General features: G+C 43.3%; 1 pseudogene; it reads left to right on the plus strand.

Moving 5' to 3' along the window:
- Window positions 1-27,679, plus strand: part of LOC138246758 (hsp90 co-chaperone Cdc37-like) — a 114,100-nt pseudogene that overhangs the window by 11,932 nt on the left and 74,489 nt on the right.

Here is a 27,679-nt window from a genome sequence, read left to right on the forward strand (position 1 = left end):
TCTTTTTATTGTATGGAAGCTTTAAGAACATTAAGGGCCTGATTTATACTTTTTTAGCACTGCATTTGCGTCCTTTTTTGACGCAAAAGAGGTGCAAACTTACAAAATATAATTGCATTTTCTAAGTTTGCACCTCTTTTGCGTCACAAAATTATGAAAATGTGGAGCAAAAAAAGTGTAATTCAGGCCCTAGGTGCTTTCCTAGAATGGTCAAAATCCATTAAGCCATTTTTAAAAAATAAGGCAAAAAGTTAGTGTCCATCACACATGTCAAATTATGTCCATTTTTCAGAATGTTTTCGCGCGTAGACTTACTTGACCAAAGTACACATATGCAACACCTTTTGCACCTACCAATATTCACAAACACTGGGAGGTAACAGATAACCTCAAAATACAAGTCCAGCACAGTGATACAAGTAATGATATATTATTCATAAGTACAATTGAAACCCACTTGATTATGAATATTTATTTCCAGGCTATTTGGCCACTCAGAGAGAGGTAACATAAAGAACAAAAATACTTTCCCCAGCCCCTCTGGCATGGGCTGGCAATGCTAGTGGCATACTTGTCATTTGGCTCAATGGCAGGGTCAGATAATTTACTCATCCCAGCTTTGGTTAACTGCTGTGGGGGAGAGAGTGGTGTCCATGTAATTCCCACCTTTCTTTGGGGTAGATGGGCTGCATAAAATTAAAGAGCACATTTATAGCACAAGGACCAGATGCAGCAGTAGAAGGAAGAAAATGAAAAGGGCTGGGAAGAATGTTGGAAGAAGCTCAAAGATAGTCAAAAGAAGATAAATGAGCACAAACAATGCAAAAAGTGTGCCTCAGACGTTCCAGCCAGAGCTACAGCAGATGAAGGAGGTTGTTTAAAACCGGGTGAAAAAGGCCAATGAGCTGTTGGAAAAGGAGAAAACTGTGCCCTGGAATGAGGACATACTGCCCAAGAATGGTTTCAGCAAAAACACAATTAACAAACAGATAGAAGTCCATCAAGAGACAGATAAAGAAAAAGATCAAAACACAAGACCTTTGTGGAGTAGTATCAGAAGCAGATAAAACATTTTAGAATCCTGCAGCACTGGTAGGACAGCTTGCAATAACTCTTTGATAGCCTCCAACTAGTGTGTGAAGAGATCTGCAAATACCTAGTGATCTGGTGCATTGATCTGGAGAAGTAGCTAATGAAACAGGTGGTACACCAGACCATCACTTTGCAGTACATCCTGGAACTTGCTAACAGTCTAGAAGTAGACCCAGAAGCCTTCTTTCATCAGTTTTTCACTAAGATAAAGACTGCAAATCAGCAATATCTGGAAGGCTTTAATGATGAGCTGCAACCCTTCAAATTGTGGGTGTGAGGCTGTGCCAAGGTCCGAAGACTCTGAAGGAGTACAAAGAGGGGGATGGAAAAAGAGGCATAGACATAGGGGTCTGGGTCAAGTAGAAGTATATGAGTCACTTCCTCCAGAAATGTATCAACATTGTCTCTTCCCTGATACATTTTCCCCTTTGAATTGGTTTGGTTCTGGAAACTCTATCCTTGGGCTGGTGTTTGATCTTGGTTGCTCAGGGCTATCCCCTAGGAGAAGGCCTGTCCTTCCTTCTCCTGATCACCCCCCTGGTTCTTCTTGGTCACTCTTGTACAAACCCACCATCTTCTGTCTCACACAGCTTCCTATGACTAGACAGCTTAGAGTCAACTAGTTACTGATGTAACATCTTTGTGATGTAATTGGCTCATCAATTTCAGATTGTACAGCCCCTCAAAGGTGTTTCCCTTGTGACCCTCTATCCAGCCCGGTAGTTCCTTGACAGATATCTCTACAAAGCCAACCCAGGATTGAATACTGCCTTTCTGAGTGCCCCTAAACGTCATCCTTTACTGCTCAGTCGTTAGACCAAACCTTCTGATCAAGCTCTGCTTCATGTAGGGATATGATTCAGCCTCTTCTCCCACTAAGGTCAAGGCCCTATCTCTCCTGCCACAGTTCCCAGAGGAGTGACCCCATTACTGAGAACTCATCCTCCTTATCTTGAGGGCCATGTCAAAAACAGCCAGCCATTGTCAAAGTCACCCCCTTCCTGGTACTTAGGAACACTCCCCTTGGGTAGTAGAGATAAACCCACCACTTTGGACACTTCTCTATATTCTTCATTGCCATCATCTTTCTCTCTACCACTCCTCCTCACATGTCCACATCTTCTTGGCCACTTCCAAATTCTCTAGTTCTAGAGCAGTATAAGCCAGCTGTATCTCAAGCTCTATTTCCCTAAGGAACAGCCCTGCTTCTCCTTTGATCGAAATCAGGCCCTCAATCGAAAATTGTGCATTCTAGAGTTAAAAAGAATAATGTGCCACTTGCGGCTATCTGGTCGTGCTGAACTGGGACAAAGTCAAAGTTTAGGCCAAACACAATGGGGCGTGGGCCAAATAGGTTGAGTGCTAGGTCCCGGTCAAAGTTTCATCTTTGTACTTAGTCATTGTCTTGGAGCTTTACTACCGACCACGAGTCCTCAGGTTCCTTTGATCCGGAGTTTGATTGAACGGCAGTGCCTGTTGCAGTGCAATCCCTCTGTGTGTCTCCGAATGTCTTTGTTCTTAACACTGACAGCAAGGAGCTCTGGAGCTTTCAACAGGATGAGCAGCATGGTCAGTCCAACTTCCAAGCTGACAATGGCGTCTCAACTCTCAGTGACAAGCCAGACTCCTCCATGACCTTTCTGCAAACCTTTGAACAAAGTTTCCAAGCTTTCAGATCTTGTTGCTTGTTGGTTCCTTTGGAGAGACATGTGTCTTGTAGGATTGGCCAACAGTTCTGCAGTTCTGGATTGCTGCTTGGATGGCTAGGACTTAATCTCCCACCATGCACCTGTGCAGTACAGGAAAATCCAGTTGTAGATCTTCAGCTGGGGTAGTCCTCTGCTAGACTGCTGGTGACTTCGTCTAGCACTTTTGCACTTGTTGCTGATTAGGGAGTCCACATACTTGTCCTACCATATACTAGGGACTTCAAAGTAGGACTAGGGACTTAAAGGTAGGATGTTTTTGTCCATTAGAATTATACCAATTACTATGTACCTTCGGAGGACAGAGCACTGGCACTGGGTTAGGTTAGCAGAACCAAGTGCACTTTCAGAGTAAGTAAACACCAGCAATAGGCAAAAATGGGGTGACCAGGGCAGAAAGGATGACTTTTCTACAATCACTATCTACTGGAAGGTTATTAATAACTGTCCCTTCCTGTGAAGTGTACAACATGCAACCCCTTAATTCCCCCAGAATACCAGCTTACTAAGAGTTTGCTTATCAGTATGAACCCTCGATCATTCTTGCAAGTGAGGTGTGGAAACCTTGAACTGTGATGATGAAGACTAGGACTGAGGGGACCTAATTCACAAAATATATTCATGTTGTAATGTGTAAAGTAGCAGCACAGTAGTACTACACTTTTCTCCAGCCCAGCTTTGTAGTAATTAAAGCAATACATGTGCCAACCACAGATACTGAAACACACTACCAGAGAAAATATTGGAGGCAGGGAGTAAACATTTTCAACATTTAAATGATGTACATATGTTTTGATGATAAAAGTTACATATCAGTGACAAAAATCACATACAATTAGTGATTATCTAATTTCTCTAAAATGCAATTCTAACTTTAATATAAAAATGCAATTTTTTTAATGCAAACATCACCTTTTCTACAAAAATTTGGTACTGTTTTGCTCCCTCCAAATATTAGCTATTAAGAACCTGGTTCTGGTACCTATTAGAGAAAATCCAAATTCTCCAGAAGGACACACTAAACACAATGATACTTCATATCAGCAATACTGGTTATGTCATGATTGGAAAGTTTAACCTGAACAGTTTACAGAGGTACCTAACACCGCTGATGATTTTCATGACAGCCACTCTCACAGACCAAAATAGCGCCACTTTTTTATACACTGTACATATGTTTAAATCAATCAAAACACATTTTATATTAAAGATCACAGAACAAAAGTATCTGGTTGTAGCTGCATACTGTCTCCCTGCTCTGGTGTACAGAAGGCTGCAATGCACCAACGCATACCTCCTTGTACCATAGTAAAAAGGTGTGTGTGTGTGTGTGTGTGTGTGTGTGGCTTAGGCTTTGTACAAGAATGGTACCCTTACAGTGCAAAGCACTAGGCTTACAGTTACCACTTTTCAGGGTTTGAATGTGTGCTGTGCAGCAGAGCATACATGCACTGTTGAGAACATTAGACAAAAGTAAACATTCTTTCTTTTTACCACCTTTCTTACAAGATGCGTTATCTTTAGTGGTGTAAAATCATGTCTACAGTTTTTAGTAGATAGGGCCTTCTGTCAAATTCCATGGTGTGGGCATGAGAATGCCCATGAGTTACCCTGGAGATCCCCCTTATCCAAAGCTGTGCAAAGAAACACTGATGCTACTTTGCTTTCCTTCCGAGCTACATTCCAAAGCAAATAGAGTTTTGGGCTACAAATCAAATTGCAAATCAACAGATTGTACCAGTTGTGATATCTTAGTGATGGAAACTCAGCACAAAGTGGTAACAGATCTGCCCCTCCGGGTGTAGTGGGTGACCAAGGTGGCAGGGCCGAACGGTGGAAGATGAAAATAATGGGTTCTGCTGCTTATTCTTTGGTAATTCATATGGCCGGAGAAGATGGTTAGATGTTTCCCATTTCACCAGGAGCACGTGCAGAAGGGGAGGCTTAAAAAGAGTTTCAACTACAAAGGTAAAATACAAAGCATGCTTAAAGTACAAAATGTAATAGTTGGAAAAGGCCCTGGGTTATTTAGAAGTAAAAATAAAAGTAGTCAAACAGTGGTGCTGGAACAGATTTCATGGTGGCGTGCTGCTCTCAGTGTTACAATAATTCAGTCTTAAACATTGTGAAAAATCCATTGCTTACTTTGTAAATAAAAAGGTGCCGGTGCTCAAAGCTTTCCTCTTAAACACGCGGATGCTGTAAGTAAAAGTGCGAGCACTGAATACTGAGGCAGCGTAATCCTGAAGCCACCTAGGGCCTCTTCAATCCATTTACAGCCACTCCCTGCCCCTTCAGCTCACTCTTGCAGCTTCCTGCTTTTCCCCTTTCTGAAATTTTTCGTTTTTCTCTTCCTCCGTCTTTCCCACGTTTCTTTTGCTCGCAGTAAATGCTTGAGACAGTAAACTAAGCGCCGGCCCTCAGAAATAAGTGCTGGTGCTCCGCACCGGAAACAACAAACGCAAACTAAGCACTGGAAAAATCCAAATGCCAAATAGAGAGCAAGTGTAGAAAACGAGGTATAACCATTCAGCCGGAGAGATGTGTGCAGCTGGCGGTGCAATGAGGACCTCACTGTCACAAACATACTGCTAAAGCATGGTGTGGTTGCACACTGTCATTTACAGAACTCATTTTCCATTGAAATAGCTACTAGGTTTGCTGAAAAGGATCTGTACAATAAATATATAGAGAGCACAAAAGATATTGGGCCTCATCATGAGTCTGGTGGTCACTAGACCTTCAGACTCGCGGATGGCAGTCGGACCACCAGCAATGCGGCTTTAAAATAATTAAATTCTGCAGCCTTTAATTTTATACTCCCTGTGCCCCAACAAGATTGTCACATAGTTCAGTTTAGAAAAGCCTCTCAATTTCCAATCAGAGAAGAGTAAATGTCAATTCCCATGTACAAAGAATGAGGGTCAATATGTCAGAAGAACAGTACATTTGACCTCTCTCTTTGAATACAGAGAAAATGAGACAAACTAGATCTGCTTCTTCATTGTCCATTCGCCCTCTGATCCCCAGCAGGTTTGTTCAGGGTGGTCTGAGACCCCCAGGCCCTCTACTTCCGGTGCCTATACTTTCCCGCTCACTCTGACACAACATGCACGTCTCACGTTACTAAGATGCACTGTGTAGATCAGTTTTCATGCAAGCCGCAGGTCAACCTCCTCGTGAGCTCAGGCTCATTGCAATTTATTACTTAAGGGATATCTGTTCTGAACAATGTTTTGGAACTGAACAGGCTCATGAAATGTCATGAAAAGGCAGGCAGTGTGTAGAAGAAGGTGCAGAGATTAGTTAGAAATCTCCTCATTCAAAAGGCACAAGGACTCTTCCATACCTGCACTTTCAACTTGTGCATAAAAAGTCACACCTAGCAGTCACCTCGAAGCGCAATCTGTAATTATCTTATTTAAGTTATCACAGAAATCAACGTGCTCGAGGCAGGACTTTCAGCAGAGTCACAAACTGGGTACTTTATTTGCATTTTGAGGTTTTGCATACACATTTATCTTAAGTGCAAATCTTAAAAATGTGGACTGAACTCAGGCCTCCAGGGCACAGGTTTAAACCACCTGCATTAGAATTTTAACCTTCCATGACATTGGAAAATAAAAGATATGTAAGGCACTCATAGCTGGTCATGCATTAGTGACACAGGTGCTCACCTCATCAGCAGACAGAACAGTGGCTGGGATCCCAGAAAACCATCTGCAGCCCGGAGAGAGGACCATATTTAAAGGGCCTTCTGGGGTGCGAAGGAGGGTGCGTGGGCAGGGTGCCCGCTGCTCATGGAGGGTGACGTTCACTGAGAGGCACATGGGACTGTCTCAGTAAGAGGACTTGTTTTGTTATGTTTTTGTTTATTTTAGTTGTGGTGCAAAAAAAGTTTAATAGAATATCAACTAATTTATCTTAGAACTCAAACACCTACTTCAGCATCATGTTATGAACAGCAATTGAAAGATTTTCTCAAGCAAATATTTTCAACGTGGAATATGCAATCTCTCTTTTTTCTAATAGTTTCCACATACTGTTTGGCTTCTTCTGTGTCTTTTTTCCTTCAGCACACACTTCATGCAAGCAGTGCTATCTCTCACACTACACACATATTTTTTAAAATAAACAACATTGCTAGGGCGCATGCTTGGTTAATAAAGTTCATAATGCCGTACTTCTTTTTTTAAATGTTTTGGGGAGTTTCCATATTGAAGTGCATGATGTGAAGTGATGTGATGGGATATAAATTCATTCATCTTCATCAAATGAGCACACTGCCCCTTGCACGAGTGAAAATTCATGTTTGCTCATCACTATTTAAATTTGCAGAGCAATTTCCTCACTTAGGGGCATGTTTGTACTCAGCTGGCGCCAGATTTGCGTAGTTGTTTTTTACGCAAATTCAACGCAAAACTAAGATCATATTTATACTTTGACGTTAGACCCCGCTAAAGTCAACATTTCTCAGTATGTGTCATTTTCTGGATGCTTGAAACCACCATGCATTAATGACATGCAAGGTAGGCGTTCCCGTCCAAAAAATGACTTAAACACCCATGCGCCATATTTATCCAACTGGGCAAAAATGGGGCACGGCTGGTAGGCAGAGCCGGAAAATGACGTAAATCCAGATTTACGTCAGAAATTAATGCCTGGGTCAAGGCAGGCGTTAAGGGACCTGTGGGCTCTTTTCCATGGGGGGACCCATCCATGGTGAATGCAGGTAAGTGCAGGTAAGTATCATTTTTGTTTTTTTTAGTGTGGCATAGGGGGCCTAACTTGAGCCCCACTACATGCCACTGTGCCCAATGGCCATGACCAGGGGACAGAAGTTCCCTGGGCATGGCCATTGGGCAGGGAGGCATGACTCCTGTCTTTGCTAATACAGGAGTCATTTCCATGGGTGATGTGCATCAAAAAATGGCTCAAGTCAGGTTGGAGCCAATACTTTTGACTCTAACCTGACTTGCACCATTCTTTGACGCACAATCCCTTAGTCTTCCCTTCGTCTCCACTGCCCGGTGTGAGTCATTTATTTTGACGCAAACCAGGCCGCAGCGCCGGCTAACGTCATTCCATAAAAAAGGTGCCCGGCTGGCACGTTGGAATGGCGTTAGCAGGTGGTAAACTTTTTGATGCAAATCTGCCATGGTGCTGATTTGCATCAAAAAGTAGAAATGTGGGCCTTAATCTTTCATGACAGCAAAGATGTTCCCTGGTAGGGGAAAAGCAGGGTGTGAGGCCTTGGAACATATGTGACCAATCAAAATTTAACTTCCAAGGTATATTTCCATCCTTAACATGTGAGTACATGCGTTCTCAAAATTCATGTGGATGGTGAGAGGCTTTTCATCAGGCGGAAAGATGTCTTAGAATACAATCACAAAATTGAAAAGTTCATATGCAGCAGTGATAGCACGTTACATTCATGTATGTAAAATATACCGAGCATTGAGAAACATGTGAGAAACGTTCTCCAAACTTAGGATAATACATGCAAGAATAAATGTCTAACTTGTAGGAGAACAGCGCCCCTAGTGACATGGTTTGCTGAGGGCTGCAGCAGAGCACGTGTGCCCCACAACCAAAGGTTCTACAAAGCTTGTTCCTCCTCTAGAGAATTCTTCCACATTTTTGCGCCCTTTAGCGCCCCCCACCGCCACCATGTGTGCGCCATATTTAAATTATAGCACACCATGGCGCAGGGTAGGGGGAAATAGCATCATTTTTTAACCCTATTTTTGTACTCTGCAGGAGTAGCGCTAAAATTGTGGCCCTACTCCTGCAGAGTACGTAGGGGCCCATTGTATTCAATGGTATGCCCCCTTTTGATGCCTGCTCTGAGCAGGCGGTAAAAGTGCCGGAAAAAAATGACACAAGGAAATCTGTTAGATTTCCTTCAGCCATGTTTTCGGCCCCCTTAATGGGGGAAGGGCTCCTTTGCATACATCATGCCTGGCGCATTGCACCACTTTGTAAATATGGCAGTTTTTGGCCTTCTAATGGTACATTAGTGTCAAAAAATGATGCTAATGTGGTAATAGAATGGCGCTAGGGGCTCTTAATTATACCCCATGGACTGTACAAATTTCTTTCCCATCCTAAAAATAAATTTTCTCCAGCTTTTCCTCAGGAGCAACTTTTCAAGAAATAATGCGCATGCAAAGAATTTCCACTTTAGGAGGTTGTTAATGGAAAATATTCAGAGTGGGTCTAAAACAAGATGAGGGTCACTTGTCATTTCATTGAACATATAGGGAGATGCTGCTGTGGTGATTCCTCTATAGGCATTAAGATCTCCACAGGCAGAGGGGAGTCCATACATCATGTGAGCATTCATTCTGAACTCTAACCGTGGTGGGCTGCCAGCGGAGTCTGTATGACTATCTATGATGGCTCATAGGCATTCTGCATGCTTGTGGCGGTCATTAAGATGTACACCTGTGATTTATAATGGTCTTATGTACAGGTGCATACAGATCAGTGAGACATGTATCCAGCCATTGCAGCAAGCAATGCATGTTCTCATACACTAACATCTTGAAATAGGGCACACGAAGCAGAAAACAGAGTGCAGGAGCAGCAACCATTACTATTTTTAAATTTCGTTAAACGTTTTTTGTTCAGATGCAATTGCATTGAGGCAACTGATTATACTATTGGGGATGACATACATCATGGTCATTCTGAGATTATTGGTTATGCTACTTTAGAAGTCATCTGTGATACCAAGCTGAAGGTGATGACATGCATTTTATGTGTTTTTGAAAGTCAACCAAGAGCAGTGTTTTGTAGCTTAGTTAATAAAGTTTGAGGGTGGTTGTGATTTTGAGATTTCCCAACAAGCAATGAGGTGTACCCACTTAACTAGGACAGGGCAGGCTAAGGTCACCGGACTGAGGTAATGGACTGGGTTAGTGGCATTAGTTTTCAGTTGTTTTCAAAAATAAGGCTGGTAGGCACAGGGTCTCAATGACATATTCAGGCTTAACGTAGATGCAATGTGTAAAATATTTATGGAGCACACAAACACTAGTGAAGTGAAAACAAAAGAAAAATCCCAAACCAATTTAGAAAAATAGAATCAATTTTAATAAATTATTTGACACCAAAATGTTAAGTGAAAAAGGTGCAAAAAGCCCAAAGCAAAAACCTGGGATATATCTGGCCGCACTGTACCAGGTCGAAGTCAAGATTTCAGGCCAACTGCAATTGAATGCAGGCCAGATACAGTTCTAGATGAGACCCACTGAAGATTTACCATCTCACGTTTTGTGAAAAGGGTCCCGTTTACATTAGAGATGTCCACGTGGAGCAAAGAGAGAATCACAAGAGGCTGTCAGCGTGGAGCGAAGTTCAGGCTGGGTGACGTGGACAGGTGGTCTGGAGCTTTGTGTTGGTGTTCCCCCATGAGCAGTTGATGCTGAGTGTGAAGAGACAGGATGTGGCAGCTTGCACTGATTTTTGATACAAGTGGCAAATTGGCCTGGTTGTGAACAGCCCAAAAGCTTGATTTAAGCCTGTGAGCCACAACAATTGTCAAGGACCTGAGAGGCACCACTTGGGGGTCAGGAACATGTTGTAGCTTGGTCCAGGATCGGTTTGGGGATCCTTGTATGTCCCTGATACTCAGATCAGGGGGCCAGCACACTAGGCCCTAGAGTCACTCTGGGGTCCTGGGTTCAAAATAAAATTGCATGTTCAGTTCTTCTTCACTAGGCAAGAGGGCGGTAGGCAGCAGATCAGCTCAGCTGGGCAGTATCTCCTTCAAAGTAGCAATCCAGCAGAGTGGCAGTCCTTTCAGTAGAGGAGCATTCCTTCTTCCTGTTAAAAATTCAACTGGTCTAGAAGTGTACTGAAAAGTCAGTTGGAATGTCCTATTTCCATGCCCTGGCAAGCTTCTTCTATGAAGGTGGGAGAAGTTTTTGGAAATGTTATTTGAAGTGCATGGAACTTCCTGACTCTTCTACCCTGGCTCCAAGCTGCCTTCAATAACATACAGGGTTGTTAGGCCCATTAGTGTGAAGGCAGAGCACAAGCTGTTCACATGAGCTGTGCTTACCCCCTCATCTTGCCAGCAAATGGCCCATTAATGTACAACTATTTCCTTGATTGTGTGGCTTTCTGGGAGGAATTCACAAAGACTGTCAGCTGCATCTAGTCATGTGACCCAAGACAGGCTGCAGGCACAAATGGCTTAGGGTAGAAAAATGCCAGATTTCTAAACGTGTCATTGTCAAAACCGTAATGAAAAAGCCAACTCTACCATTAAACAGGGTGTATAATTACACTTCCATAGGTACCAAAAATGACATATCTACCTGATCTCAAGAAGAGAATACAGCTTATTAAATGTAATAAGGAATCCTTAATGTTATCCTATGAGAAGATGGGGCTTCACTGTAGTGGAAATCAAATGTAGGAGTTTTTCACTACCATGACATGTAAAACTTGAGAAGTACATGTCCAATCTTGTAATTACACAGCACCCTGACCTAAGGCCCACCTAGGGCCTACCTTAGAGGTGACCTTTATGTAATAAAAGGGGAGTTTAACCGTTTCTGTGCCTTGGACGAGGTGACCTCATCCAAGGCTACAGTTCCCGTGTGCCTTGGACGAGGTCACCTCGTCCAAAGCACGGGAACTTTGGGGAGCGCTAGCGCACCCCCCTGTGCACCACCCTCCCCCCCAAGGCGGAGATGGAAGGGGAAGACCTTCCCCTTCCACCCCGACCCCCCACTCCCCCTGTGACGTCAGCGTGCGAGCGCGCGCTGATTTGTCAAGGGTCCTCCCACATGCGATTGAAAGAGAAATGCTCAGCATTTCTCTTTCAATCATGTGGGGGAGGCCCGGAGGGGCTTCAAAGGGAAGGAAATGTATTCCCTTCCCTTTGAAGTCTCTCCCAGGGTTTCAAAAGCCGGATTGCTTGAAATCCGGCTTTTGAAACCCCACTAGACACCAGGGATTTTTTTTTGTTTGCAGAAAGTGACAAAAGGGAGCGACCCCTTGGGCAAGGGTCGCTCCCAGGGGGGGGGCATTTTTTTGGGAAGGCCTTTTCTGCCCCCCAAAAGGGCACCAGGGATCATTTTTTTTTTCTTTTTCTTTATGTTATTTATTTATTTATTTTTTTAGGTGGGGAGCGACCCCTTAGGCAAGGGTCGCTCCCCTAGGGGGAAAATTATATTTAGGATATTTCTGCCCCCCTTTGGGGCAAATTGGCCTATTTTGAGGAGGCCAATCTGCCCCCAACGGGGGCAGAAACCACTAGACACCAGGGAGTTTTTTTTCTCTACGTGAATTTCACGCAAGGGGAGCGACCCCTTAGGCAAGGATCGCTCCCTGGGGGGTGGGGGGAATTATTTTAGGTCATTAAGTCCTACTGCATCAAGAAAAACGCACCAAACCCTGCCTGCTGCACCCAGGACTCAACAATCACCATTTATCAGACATTGGTCAGATTCTAAAACCCCCCCAGAGGACCTCCACTCTTTTAAAAATCAAAATAAAGGCAACATTTGTTTGCATCAAAGACCCAAAAGCCAGTCAAATCCAGTTCACTGACCAACTGCTGGCCAAGAAACTGGACATTGCAGTCAGACATAATTTTACCTGGAGGACCCAGATCATAAACCGTGCAAGTGTGCTAAGTTTGGTGGCACTGTGCCCTCCATTGGCAGAACCATGCAGTACCCAGGGGTATTCGACCCCAATGTCGGCCACTGAGAAGGACAGTTCACTATGCACTGCAAAAGGACCAAGAAGTATCTCCAGTTGAGAGACTTCAGACAACACCAGGACCTCCCACCAGAGTGACCCTGCTGGCCTGCAAGCTACCCTCAAAGTAATCCACCTCCTGCTTTCAAGAGCACTAGTGCCCACAGCTCTTGGCTCACCAGTGCTTTTCCAAGCGGTCCCCCACAGTGGCCTTGCACCAGCTCCAAAGGCTTTCTGCAGCTATTCCAGAAGAAACTGGGAACCAGCAGGACTTCTCCAGCTGGTCTACAGGGCCCACCAACAACCTTGACCAAAAGCTGAGAGGAGACCGTGGTAAACGCATTGCCTGATTTTATATGCATTTTTAAAGTACTTCTGCATTGATTCCAATGATGCATAATAACACACAGAACTGAGACGTTTTGTAAACTTTGAAAATGCATAACCTAAAACGTACTTACGCAATTTTGATGATCATGGTCTTAAAAAATTTATAAAAATCTGAAGTATTTTTGTAAATTGGTCTTGAGTTATTCTTTTGTTATTTTGTATTGATACTGTGAGTACAACAAATGCTTTGCGCTTCTCCAATTATAGCCTAGCTGTTCGACCAAGTTACCATACAAAATTAGAGCATTAGGTGGTCTACTTTTTACATCTGTAAACCAACATGTGGTTGCCTGGACCCTCTGCAGAGTGTACAACATTTTGCACACTACATAGAGTGACAGCCTCCCACACTCTGAATTTCCAGATACCCCTACTAGCGTAGGATTTAGAGGGTATTTTTTTGCAAAATGTTATCTTTCTCATGCACTGGCTTACATTTGAAAGTCACAAATGCAGTGAAATCCAAATGGCAACAACAAATGTTGTACTAATCTATGCACCCAATACAAATTGTACCTCACTTCGGTAGGTAGGCCTAGCGCCTGTGACAAGAAACAGCCCAAAATGCAACATGAACAAAAACTGATTTTTTTTTCCGATGTGTGTAGCTCTAGAATTTACCCCAGTACAACTGGCACCTAGGGAAATCTAGCCAACCTGTACATTTTTTAAAACTAGACACCTATGGATTTCTAGGGTGGGCTGACTTGCATGGCTCTCACCGCATTTTATTTAACCTCAAGTTTTGGCCAAAAAAACAATTTTCCTCATATATCTGTGATGAAAAGTTCTGGAATCTGCAGGAAGCCACAGCCATTCCTTCCATCTGGCATTCCCAGTCTCACAATAAAAATGGTACCTCACTTGTGTGGGTAGACGCAGTACCCACAACAGGAAACAGCCTGAAACACAACATGTATGCAGTACAGTTTTGCAATGAAAATAAACCCTCTTTTCCCAATGTTGGTAGCTCTAAATTGTGGACCCTAGCTCAGCTGGTTCCTTGGCAAACTTAGGCAATCTGTACATTTTTTAAAACTAAACACCTAGGGAAATCCAGGATGGCATGACGTGCGTGGATTCCTTTAGGTTTTTTTTTACCCACAAACTTTGTCTGAACGTATTTTCTCTACATTTCTATGATGAAAACTTCAGGAATCCATAAAATTCCTACCACCCAGCATTGCCCCATCTGTACAATAAACCTGGTGTCCCACTTGTATGTCTGGGCCTAGTCCTGTGACACGAATGTATCAAACCAAGGACAGTGGGAGCCCTTGAGTGGGGACTCCTACTGACCTCAGCTGCGATAGCCCCTGCGTACCTAGGCAGTGAAAGTGAAATGAGCCGATGGGCTCATTTCACCTTCATTTTCAGTGAAATAACATCAGTGTACTATGCATGCTAATCGTCATTTCCCAGAAAAATAAAGGGGGCTAGGGAAACTACTTGCCAGTTCTAACAGATGTGTTTTGGCAGAAGGAAATCAGGCACCAGAGGGATTTCCTGTGCCATGTGCGTGCACAGCCAGGGCCATTTTTTATGTTGCCTTAGGGTTTCCTCATGGATCTTTTTATGATCTATGAGGAAATTGAATAATCTTGATTTACTATGATGTGAAAGCTCTTTTTATTTTATTTTATGTATGTGTTTTATGGATATGTGTCTTAATCAACATATTGTGTTCCCTCCTTTCTTCCTCTCCTAGTTAAAAACAGCTTAAAAAAACTCTGTAAAGTCCCATTAAGACACCCGTGAATCAGTACTATGATTTGTCTCTGTGCACTCATCTGGAAGAAACCGACATAGCCTACTACTTCTGTAATGGGTGGTGAGGGATGACAGTGATGAGAAGATAGCTCCCTGGCTTTGGCTTGGAGAAGGTCAAGTTGAACGGCCACCCAGGCTGTTGGCCCAGACTTCTTCTCAAACTTAAAACGGCCGACCACTTGTAAATATCTACTGTGGGGCCTATTATTTGAATCATTTGCTGCACAGAAGTGAATCAAGCAGCGTTAGCACAGGTTTGTGTCAAAAGTATAGCGCCGGCTAGCGCCATTCCAGGATGCCAGCCGGGTGCTGTGTATAAGGAGTGGCGCAAGCGGGCTCTAAGGCCTGGTTAGCATCAAAATACATGATGCCTACCGGGTAGGGGAGGCAAAGGGAAGACTGGAGGTTGTGTGGGAAAGAATGGCGCTAGTCAGTTTAGAGTAAAAAACAGGACTCTAACCTGACTAGCGTCATTTTTTGGACGCACAACCCCCATGGATATGACTCCTATCTTAGTAAAGACAGGAGACATGCCCCCCAGCCCAATGACCATGCCCAGGGGACTTTTGTCCCTTGGGCATGGCCATTGGGCACAGTGCCATGTAGGGGGCCCAAGTTAGGCCCCCCATGGCACTCTGAATTTTATTTTCAAAAAACCTTACCTGGACTCACCTGGGATGGGTCCCCCCATCCTTAGGTGTCCTCCAGTTGTGGGTGCAGGGGGTGCCCCTGGGGGCAGGGAAGCGCACCTGTGGGCTGTTTCCATGGTCTCTGACCCACAGGTCAGGGATAGTCCCCACAGGTCCCCTAATGTCTGCCCTGATTTTTGCATGGGAGGATAAATAAGGCGCTAGGGCCTTTGGGTAAATTTTTGCCCAGGAACGCCTACCTTGCATCTTAATGACGCAAGGTAGTTTTCAGCAGGCAAACAATTACGTTAACTACACTATTTTGGCGGTAGACATGTCTAGCGCCAAAATATAAACATGGAGTTAAGTTTGCACTGGATTATGCACCAGATTTGCATTAAAAGAAATGACACAAATCTGGCGCAAATAGAGTATTAATATGGCCCCTTGTCTTTTTATTGTATGGAAGCTTTAAGAACATTAAGGGCCTGATTTATACTTTTTTAGCACTGCATTTGCGTCCTTTTTTGACGCAAAAGAGGTGCAAACTTACAAAATATAATTGCATTTTCTAAGTTTGCACCTCTTTTGCGTCACAAAATTATGAAAATGTGGAGCAAAAAAAGTGTAATTCAGGCCCTAGGTGCTTTCCTAGAATGGTCAAAATCCATTAAGCCATTTTTAAAAAATAAGGCAAAAAGTTAGTGTCCATCACACATGTCAAATTATGTCCATTTTTCAGAATGTTTTCGCGCGTAGACTTACTTGACCAAAGTACACATATGCAACACCTTTTGCACCTACCAATATTCACAAACACTGGGAGGTAACAGATAACCTCAAAATACAAGTCCAGCACAGTGATACAAGTAATGATATATTATTCATAAGTACAATTGAAACCCACTTGATTATGAATATTTATTTCCAGGCTATTTGGCCACTCAGAGAGAGGTAACATAAAGAACAAAAATACTTTCCCCAGCCCCTCTGGCATGGGCCGGCAATGCTAGTGGCATACTTGTCATTTGGCTCAATGGCAGGGTCAGATAATTTACTCATCCCAGCTTTGGTTAACTGCTGTGGGGGAGAGAGTGGTGTCCATGTAATTCCCACCTTTCTTTGGGGTAGATGGGCTGCATAAAATTAAAGAGCACATTTATAGCACAAGGACCAGATGCAGCAGTAGAAGGAAGAAAATGAAAAGGGCTGGGAAGAATGTTGGAAGAAGCTCAAAGATAGTCAAAAGAAGATAAATGAGCACAAACAATGCAAAAAGTGTGCCTCAGACGTTCCAGCCAGAGCTACAGCAGATGAAGGAGGTTGTTTAAAACCGGGTGAAAAAGGCCAATGAGCTGTTGGAAAAGGAGAAAACTGTGCCCTGGAATGAGGACATACTGCCCAAGAATGGTTTCAGCAAAAACACAATTAACAAACAGATAGAAGTCCATCAAGAGACAGATAAAGAAAAAGATCAAAACACAAGACCTTTGTGGAGTAGTATCAGAAGCAGATAAAACATTTTAGAATCCTGCAGCACTGGTAGGACAGCTTGCAATAACTCTTTGATAGCCTCCAACTAGTGTGTGAAGAGATCTGCAAATACCTAGTGATCTGGTGCATTGATCTGGAGAAGTAGCTAATGAAACAGGTGGTACACCAGACCATCATTTTGCAGTACATCCTGGAACTTGCTAACAGTCTAGAAGTAGACCCAGAAGCCTTCTTTCATCAGTTTTTCACTAAGATAAAGACTGCAAATCAGCAATATCTGGAAGGCTTTAATGATGAGCTGCAACCCTTCAAATTGTGGGTGTGAGGCTGTGCCAAGGTCCGAAGACTCTGAAGGAGTACAAAGAGGGGGATGGAAAAAGAGGCATAGACATAGGGGTCTGGGTCAAGTAGAAGTATATGAGTCACTTCCTCCAGAAATGTATCAACATTGTCTCTTCCCTGATACATTTTCCCCTTTGAATTGGTTTGGTTCTGGAAACTCTATCCTTGGGCTGGTGTTTGATCTTGGTTGCTCAGGGCTATCCCCTAGGAGAAGGCCTGTCCTTCCTTCTCCTGATCACCCCCCTGGTTCTTCTTGGTCACTCTTGTACAAACCCACCATCTTCTGTCTCACACAGCTCCCTATGACTAGACAGCTTAGAGTCAACTAGTTACTGATGTAACATCTTTGTGATGTAATTGGCTCATCAATTTCAGATTGTACAGCCCCTCAAAGGTGTTTCCCTTGTGACCCTCTATCCAGCCCGGTAGTTCCTTGACAGATATCTCTACAAAGCCAACCCAGGATTGAATACTGCCTTTCTGAGTGCCCCTAAACGTCATCCTTTACTGCTCAGTCGTTAGACCAAACCTTCTGATCAAGCTCTGCTTCATGTAGGGATATGATTCAGCCTCTTCTCCCACTAAGGTCAAGGCCCTATCTCTCCTGCCACAGTTCCCAGAGGAGTGACCCCATTACTGAGAACTCATCCTCCTTATCTTGAGGGCCATGTCAAAAACAGCCAGCCATTGTCAAAGTCACCCCCTTCCTGGTACTTATGAACACTCCCCTTGGGTAGTAGAGATAAACCCACCACTTTGGACACTTCTCTATATTCTTCATTGCCATCATCTTTCTCTCTACCACTCCTCCTCACATGTCCACATCTTCTTGGCCACTTCCAAATTCTCTAGTTCTAGAGCAGTATAAGCCAGCTGTATCTCAAGCTCTATTTCCCTAAGGAACAGCCCTGCTTCTCCTTTGATCTAAATCAGGCCCTCAATCGAAAATTGTGCATTCTAGAGTTAAAAAGAATAATGTGCCACTTGCGGCTATCTGGTCGTGCTGAACTGGGACAAAGTCAAAGTTTAGGCCAAACACAATGGGGCGTGGGCCAAATAGGTTGAGTGCTAGGTCCCGGTCAAAGTTTCATCTTTGTACTTAGTCATTGTCTTGGAGCTTTACTATCGACCACGAGTCCTCAGGTTCCTTTGATCCGGAGTTTGATTGAACGGCAGTGCCTGTTGCAGTGCAATCCCTCTGTGTGTCTCCGAATGTCTTTGTTCTTAACACTGACAGCAAGGAGCTCTGGAGCTTTCAACAGGATGAGCAGCATGGTCAGTCCAACTTCCAAGCTGACAATGGCGTCTCAACTCTCAGTGACAAGCCAGACTCCTCCATGACCTTTCTGCAAACCTTTGAACAAAGTTTCCAAGCTTTCAGATCTTGTTGCTTGTTGGTTCCTTTGGAGAGACATGTGTCTTGTAGGATTGGCCAACAGTTCTGCAGTTCTGGATTGCTGCTTGGATGGCTAGGACTTAATCTCCCACCATGCACCTGTGCAGTACAGGAAAATCCAGTTGTAGATCTTCAGCTGGGGTAGTCCTCTGCTAGACTGCTGGTGACTTCGTCTAGCACTTTTGCACTTGTTGCTGATTAGGGAGTCCACATACTTGTCCTACCATATACTAGGGACTTCAAAGTAGGACTAGGGACTTAAAGGTAGGATGTTTTTGTCCATTAGAATTATACCAATTACTATGTACCTTCGGAGGACAGAGCACTGGCACTGGGTTAGGTTAGCAGAACCAAGTGCACTTTCAGAGTAAGTAAACACCAGCAATAGGCAAAAATGGGGTGACCAGGGCAGAAAGGATGACTTTTCTACAATCACTATCTACTGGAAGGTTATTAATAACTGTCCCTTCCTGTGAAGTGTACAACATGCAACCCCTTAATTCCCCCAGAATACCAGCTTACTAAGAGTTTGCTTATCAGTATGAACCCTCGATCATTCTTGCAAGTGAGGTGTGGAAACCTTGAACTGTGATGATGAAGACTAGGACTGAGGGGACCTAATTCACAAAATATATTCATGTTGTAATGTGTAAAGTAGCAGCACAGTAGTACTACACTTTTCTCCAGCCCAGCTTTGTAGTAATTAAAGCAATACATGTGCCAACCACAGATACTGAAACACACTACCAGAGAAAATATTGGAGGCAGGGAGTAAACATTTTCAACATTGTAATGATGTACATATGTTTTGATGATAAAAGTTACATATCAGTGACAAAAATCACATACAATTAGTGATTATCTAATTTCTCTAAAATGCAATTCTAACTTTAATATAAAAATGCAATTTTTTTAATGCAAACATCACCTTTTCTACTAAAATTTGGTACTGTTTTGCTCCCTCCAAATATTAGCTATTAAGAACCTGGTTCTGGTACCTATTAGAGAAAATCCAAATTCTCCAGAAGGACACACTAAACACAATGATACTTCATATCAGCAATACTGGTTATGTCATGATTGGAAAGTTTAACCTGAACAGTTTACAGAGGTACCTAACACCGCTGATGATTTTCATGACAGCCACTCTCACAGACCAAAATAGCGCCACTTTTTTATACACTGTACATATGTTTAAATCAATCAAAACACATTTTATATTAAAGATCACAGAACAAAAGTATCTGGTTGTAGCTGCATACTGTCTCCCTGCTCTGGTGTACTGAAGGCTGCAATGCACCAACGCATACCTCCTTGTACCATAGTAAAAAGGTGTGTGTGTGTGTGTGTGTGTGTGTGTGTGGCTTAGGCTTTGTACAAGAATGGTACCCTTACAGTGCAAAGCACTAGGCTTACAGTTACCACTTTTCAGGGTTTGAATGTGTGCTGTGCAGCAGAGCATACATGCACTGTTGAGAACATTAGACAAAAGTAAACATTCTTTCTTTTTACCACCTTTCTTACAAGATGCGTTATCTTTAGTGGTGTAAAATCATGTCTACAGTTTTTAGTAGATAGGGCCTTCTGTCAAATTCCATGGTGTGGGCATGAGAATGCCCATGAATTACCCTGGAGATCCCCCTTATCCAAAGCTGTGCAAAGAAACACTGGTGCTACTTTGCTTTCCTTCCGAGCTACATTCCAAAGCAAATAGAGTTTTGGGCTGAAAATCAAATTGCAAATCAACAGATTGTACCAGTTGTGATATCTTAGTGATGGAAACTCAGCACAAAGTTATAACAGATCTGCCCCTCCGGGTGTAGTGGGTGACCAAGGTGGCAGGGCCGAACGGTGGAAGATGAAAATAATGGGTTCTGCTGCTTATTCTTTGGTAATTCATATGGCCGGAGAAGATGGTTAGATGTTTCCCATTTCACCAGGAGCACGTGCAGAAGGGGAGGCTTAAAAAGAGTTTCAACTACAAAGGTAAAATACAAAGCATGCTTAAAGTACAAAATGTAATAGTTGGAAAAGGCCCTGGGTTATTTAGAAGTAAAAATAAAAGTAGTCAAACAGTGGTGCTGGAACAGATTTCATGGTGGCGTGCTGCTCTCAGTGTTACAATAATTCAGTCTTAAACATTGTGAAAAATCCAGTGCTTACTTTGTAAATAAAAAGGTGCCGGTGCTCAAAGCTTTCCTCTTAAACACGCGGATGCTGTAAGTAAAAGTGCGAGCACTGAATACTGAGGCAGCGTAATCCTGAAGCCACCTAGGGCCTCTTCAATCCATTTACAGCCACTCCCTGCCCCTTCAGCTCACTCTTGCAGCTTCCTGCTTTTCCCCTTTCTGAAATTTTTCGTTTTTCTCTTCCTCCGTCTTTCCCACGTTTCTTTTGCTCGCAGTAAATGCTTGAGACGGTAAACTAAGCGCCGGCCCTCAGAAATAAGTGCTGGTGCTCCGCACCGGAAACAACAAACGCAAACTAAGCACTGGAAAAATCCAAATGCCAAATAGAGAGCAAGTGTAGAAAACGAGGTATAACCATTCAGCCGGAGAGATGTGTGCAGCTGGCGGTGCAATGAGGACCTCACTGTCACAAACATACTGCTAAAGCATGGTGTGGTTGCACACTGTCATTTACAGAACTCATTTTCCATTGAAATAGCTACTAGGTTTGCTGAAAAGGATCTGTACAATAAATATATAGAGAGCACAAAAGATATTGGGCCTCATCATGAGTCTGGTGGTCACTAGACCTTCAGACTCGCGGATGGCAGTCGGACCACCAGCAATGCGGCTTTAAAATAATTAAATTCTGCAGCCTTTAATTTTATACTCCCTGTGCCCCAACAAGATTGTCACATAGTTCAGTTTAGAAAAGCCTCTCAATTTCCAATCAGAGAAGAGTAAATGTCAATTCCCATGTACAAAGAATGAGGGTCAATATGTCAGAAGAACAGTACATTTGACCTCTCTCTTTGAATACAGAGAAAATGAGACAAACTAGATCTGCTTCTTCATTGTCCATTCGCCCTCTGATCCCCAGCAGGTTTGTTCAGGGTGGTCTGAGACCCCCAGGCCCTCTACTTCCGGTGCCTATACTTTCCCGCTCACTCTGACACAACATGCACGTCTCACGTTACTAAGATGCACTGTGTAGATCAGTTTTCATGCAAGCCGCAGGTCAACCTCCTCGTGAGCTCAGGCTCATTGCAATTTATTACTTAAGGGATATCTGTTCTGAACAATGTTTTGGAACTGAACAGGCTCATGAAATGTCATGAAAAGGCAGGCAGTGTGTAGAAGAAGGTGCAGAGATTAGTTAGAAATCTCCTCATTCAAAAGGCACAAGGACTCTTCCATACCTGCACTTTCAACTTGTGCATAAAAAGTCACACCTAGCAGTCACCTCGAAGCGCAATCTGTAATTATCTTATTTAAGTTATCACAGAAATCAACGTGCTCGAGGCACGACTTTCAGCAGAGTCACAAACTGGGTACTTTATTTGCATTTTGAGGTTTTGCATACACATTTATCTTAAGTGCAAATCTTAAAAATGTGGACTGAACTCAGGCCTCCAGGGCACAGGTTTAAACCACCTGCATTAGAATTTTAACCTTCCATGACATTGGAAAATAAAAGATATGTAAGGCACTCATAGCTGGTCATGCATTAGTGACACAGGTGCTCACCTCATCAGCAGACAGAACAGTGGCTGGGATCCCAGAAAACCATCTGCAGCCCGGAGAGAGGACCATATTTAAAGGGCCTTCTGGGGTGCGAAGGAGGGTGCGTGGGCAGGGTGCCCGCTGCTCATGGAGGGTGACGTTCACTGAGAGGCACATGGGACTGTCTCAGTAAGAGGACTTGTTTTGTTATGTTTTTGTTTATTTTAGTTGTGGTGCAAAAAAAGTTTAATAGAATATCAACTAATTTATCTTAGAACTCAAACACCTACTTCAGCATCATGTTATGAACAGCAATTGAAAGATTTTCTCAAGCAAATATTTTCAACGTGGAATATGCAATCTCTCTTTTTTCTAATAGTTTCCACATATTGTTTGGCTTCTTCTGTGTCTTTTTTCCTTCAGCACACACTTCATGCAAGCAGTGCTATCTCTCACACTACACACATATTTTTTAAAAAAAACAACATTGCTAGGGCGCATGCTTGGTTAATAAAGTTCATAATGCCGTACTTCTTTTTTGAAATGTTTTGGGGAGTTTCCATATTGAAGTGCATGATGTGAAGTGATGTGATGGGATATAAATTCATTCATCTTCATCAAATGAGCACACTGCCCCTTGCACGAGTGAAAATTCATGTTTGCTCATCACTATTTAAATTTGCAGAGCAATTTCCTCACTTAGGGGCATGTTTGTACTCAGCTGGCGCCAGATTTGCGTAGTTGTTTTTTACGCAAATTCAACGCAAAACTAAGATCATATTTATACTTTGACGTTAGACCCCGCTAAAGTCAACATTTCTCAGTATGTGTCATTTTCTGGATGATTGAAACCACCATGCATTAATGACATGCAAGGTAGGCGTTCCCGTCCAAAAAATGACTTAAACACCCATGCGCCATATTTATCCAACTGGGCAAAAATGGGGCACGGCTGGTAGGCAGAGCCGGAAAATGACGTAAATCCAGATTTGCGTCAGAAATTAATGCCTGGGTCAAGGCAGGCGTTAAGGGACCTGTGGGCTCTTTTCCATGGGGGGACCCATCCATGGTGAATGCAGGTAAGTGCAGGTAAGTATCATTTTTGTTTTTTTTAGTGTGGCATAGGGGGCCTAACTTGAGCCCCACTACATGCCACTGTGCCCAATGGCCATGACCAGGGGACAGAAGTTCCCTGGGCATGGCCATTGGGCAGGGAGGCATGACTCCTGTCTTTGCTAATACAGGAGTCATTTCCATGGGTGATGTGCGTCAAAAAAATGGCTCAAGTCAGGTTGGAGCCAATACTTTTGACTCTAACCTGACTTGCACCATTCTTTGACGCACAATCCCTTAGTCTTCCCTTCGTCTCCACTGCCCGGTGTGAGTCATTTATTTTGACGCAAACCAGGCCGCAGCGCCGGCTAACGTCATTCCATAAAAAAGGTGCCCGGCTGGCACGTTGGAATGGCGTTAGCAGGTGGTAAACTTTTTGATGCAAATCTGCCATGGTGCTGATTTGCATCAAAAAGTAGAAATGTGGGCCTTAATCTTCCATGACAGCAAAGATGTTCCCTGGTAGGGGAAAAGCAGGGTGCGAGGCCTTGGAACATATGTGACCAATCAAAATTTAACTTCCAAGGTATATTTCCATCCTTAACATGTGAGTACATGCGTTCTCAAAATTCATGTGGATGGTGAGAGGCTTTTCATCAGGCGGAAAGATGTCTTAGAATACAATCACAAAATTGAAAAGTTCATATGCAGCAGTGATAGCACGTTACATTCATGTATGTAAAATATACCGAGCATTGAGAAACATGTGAGAAACGTTCTCCAAACTTAGGATAATACATGCAAGAATAAATGTCTAACTTGTAGGAGAACAGCGCCCCTAGTGACATGGTTTGCTGAGGGCTGCAGCAGAGCACGTGTGCCCCACAACCAAAGGTTCTACAAAGCTTGTTCCTCCTCTAGAGAATTCTTCCACATTTTTGCGCCCTTTAGCGCCCCCCCACCGCCACCATGTGTGCGCCATATTTAAATTATAGCACACCATGGCGCAGGGTAGGGGGAAATAGCATCATTTTTTAACCCTATTTTTGTACTCTGCAGGAGTAGCGCTAAAATTGTGGCCCTACTCCTGCAGAGTACGTAGGGGCCCATTGTATTCAATGGTATGCCCCCTTTTGATGCCTGCTCTGAGCAGGCGGTAAAAGTGCCGGAAAAAAATGACACAAGGAAATCTGTTAGATTTCCTTCAGCCATGTTTTCGGCCCCCTTAATGGGGGAAGGGCTCCTTTGCATACATCATGCCTGGCGCATTGCACCACTTTGTAAATATGGCAGTTTTTGGCCTTCTAATGGTACATTAGTGTCACAAAATGATGCTAATGTGGTAATAGAATGGCGCTAGGGGCTCTTAATTATACCCCATGGACTGTACAAATTTCTTTCCCATCCTAAAAATAAATTTTCTCCAGCTTTTCCTCTGGAGCAACTTTTCAAGAAATAATGCGCATGCAAAGAATTTCCACTTTAGGAGGTTGTTAATGGAAAATATTCAGAGTGGGTCTAAAACAAGATGAGGGTCACTTGTCATTTCATTGAACATATAGGGAGATGCTGCTGTGGTGATTCCTCTATAGGCATTAAGATCTCCACAGGCAGAGGGGAGTCCATACATCATGTGAGCATTCATTCTGAACTCTAACCGTGGTGGGCTGCCAGCGGAGTCTGTATGACTATCTATGATGGCTCATAGGCATTCTGCATGCTTGTGGCGGTCATTAAGATGTACACCTGTGATTTATAATGGTCTTATGTACAGGTGCATACAGATCAGTGAGACATGTATCCAGCCATTGCAGCAAGCAATGCATGTTCTCATACACTAACATCTTGAAATAGGGCACACGAAGCAGAAAACAGAGTGCAGGAGCAGCAACCATTATTATTTTAAAATTTCTTTAAACTTTTTTTGTTCAGATGCAATTGCATTGAGGCAACTGATTATACTATTGGGGATGACATACATCATGGTCATTCTGAGATTATTGGTTATGCTACTTTAGAAGTCATCTGTGATACCAAGCTGAAGGTGATGACATGCATTTTATGTGTTTTTGAAAGTCAACCAAGAGCAGTGTTTTGTAGCTTAGTTAATAAAGTTTGAGGGGGTTGTGATTTTGAGATTTCCCAACAAGCAATGAGGTGTACCCACTTAACTAGGACAGGGCAGGCTAAGGTCACCGGACTGAGGTAATGGACTGGGTTAGTGGCATTAGTTTTCAGTTGTTTTCAAAAATAAGGCTGGTAGGCACAGGGTCTCAATGACATATTCAGGCTTAACGTAGATGCAATGTGTAAAATATTTATGGAGCACACAAACACTAGTGAAGTGAAAACAAAAGAAAAATCCCAAACCAATTTAGAAAAATAGAATCAATTTTAATAAATTATTTGACACCAAAATGTTAAGTGAAAAAGGTGCAAAAAGCCCAAAGCAAAAACCTGGGATATATCTGGCCGCACTGTACCAGGTCGAAGTCAAGATTTCAGGCCAACTGCAATGGAATGCAGGCCAGATACAGTTCTAGATGAGACCCACTGAAGATTTACCATCTCACGTTTTGTGAAAAGGGTCCCGTTTACATTAGAGATGTCCACGTGGAGCAAAGAGAGAATCACAAGAGGCTGTCAGCGTGGAGCGAAGTTCAGGCTGGGTGACGTGGACAGGTGGTCTGGAGCTTTGTGTTGGTGTTCCCCCATGAGCAGTTGATGCTGAGTGTGAAGAGACAGGATGTGGCAGCTTGCACTGATTTTTGATACAAGTGGCAAATTGGCCTGGTTGTGAACAGCCCAAAAGCTTGATTTAAGCCTGTGAGCCACAACAAGGGTCAAGGACCTGAGAGGTCCCTGATACTCAGAGCAGGGGTCAGCATACTAGGCCCTAGAGTCACTCCGGGGTCCTGGGTTCAAAATGAAATTGCAGGTCCAGTTCTTCTTCACTAGGCAAGAGGGCAGTAGGCAGCAGATCAGCTCAGCTGGGCAGTATCTCCTTCAGAGTAGCAATCCAGCAGAGTGGCAGTCCTTTCAGTAGAGGAGCAGTCCTTCTTCCTGTTAGAAATTCGACTGGTCTAGAAGTGTACTGAAAATTGGGTCCTATTTCTATGCCCTGGCAAGCTTCTTCTATGAAGGTGGGAGAAGTTTTTGGAAATGTTATTTGAAGTGCATGGAACTTCCTGACTCTTCTGCCCTGGCTCCAAGCTGCCTTCAATGACATACAGGGTTGTTAGGCCCATTAGTGTGAAGGCAGAGCACAAGCTGTTCACATGAGCTGTGCTCACCCCCTCATCTTGCCAGCAAATCGCCCATTAATGTACAACTATTTCCTTGATTGTGTGACTTTCTGGGAGGAATTCACAAAGACTGTCAGCTGCCTCTAGCCATGTGACCCAAGACAGGCTGCAGTCACAAATGGCTTAGGGTAGAAAAATGCCAGATTTCTAAATGTGTCATTGTCAAAACTGTAATGAAAAAGCCAACTCTACCATTAAACAGGGTTTATCATTACACTTCCATAGGTACCAAACATGACATATCTACCTGATCTCAATTAGAGAATACAGCTTATTAAATGTAATAAGGAATCATTAATGTTATCCTATGAGAAGATGGGGCTTCACTGTAGTGGAAATCAAATGTAGGAGTTTTTCACTAACATGACATGCAAAACTTGAGAAGTACATGTCCAATCTTGTAAATACACAGCACCCTGACCTAAGGCCTACCTAGGGCCTACCTTAGAGGTGAATTTTATGTAATAAAAGGGGAGTTTAATGCTTGGGAAAGGGTTTTAATGTCAAATAAACATAGCAGTTTGACACTGCATTCAGGCTGCAATGGCAGGCCAAGACTTTTTAAGTAAATGCAATGGCAGGCCTGGACTTATAAGTAAATGCAAAATGCTAATTAGGTGTATGCAATCAAACCATGGTTAGAGGGTGAGCACTTTAGCTCAGGTTAACAAAAACACATTTCAATACAGTTTGGAGGTAAATAGGCAAAACATTTGGTGGAAGACCACCCAAAGGGTGACAGGTCTAACACACAGATTCAAATTTGTGCATCCAGATTCACACATCCACACACCTTCATCCAGAGTATACTGCATATAATATATCACTGTGCAGAAATTACATCTTAAACTATGCTTGCTATTGGGCCTGGTTTTATTTGGAGATGGGCTTCTCAGTATAGCCATGTTGCTCTACTTTAGAAGATGTTGGTACTTATTTGAAGTTTGGTGGGCTGTCCTCCATTGTGTCAGGATAGTGAGGGATGTACCATGCTGCTGTTGTGGATCACAGACCACCATATTTGGAGGCATACTTACAAAAAAACTGGTGCATCAGTGCAAATGCGCCAGTTTTCTTGCCTTGCCCCTGCCCCCCTAATGACACCATG

Source organism: Pleurodeles waltl, chromosome 7 (assembly GCF_031143425.1).
Source record: "Pleurodeles waltl isolate 20211129_DDA chromosome 7, aPleWal1.hap1.20221129, whole genome shotgun sequence".
Classification (NCBI taxonomy): Eukaryota; Metazoa; Chordata; class Amphibia; order Caudata; family Salamandridae; genus Pleurodeles; species Pleurodeles waltl.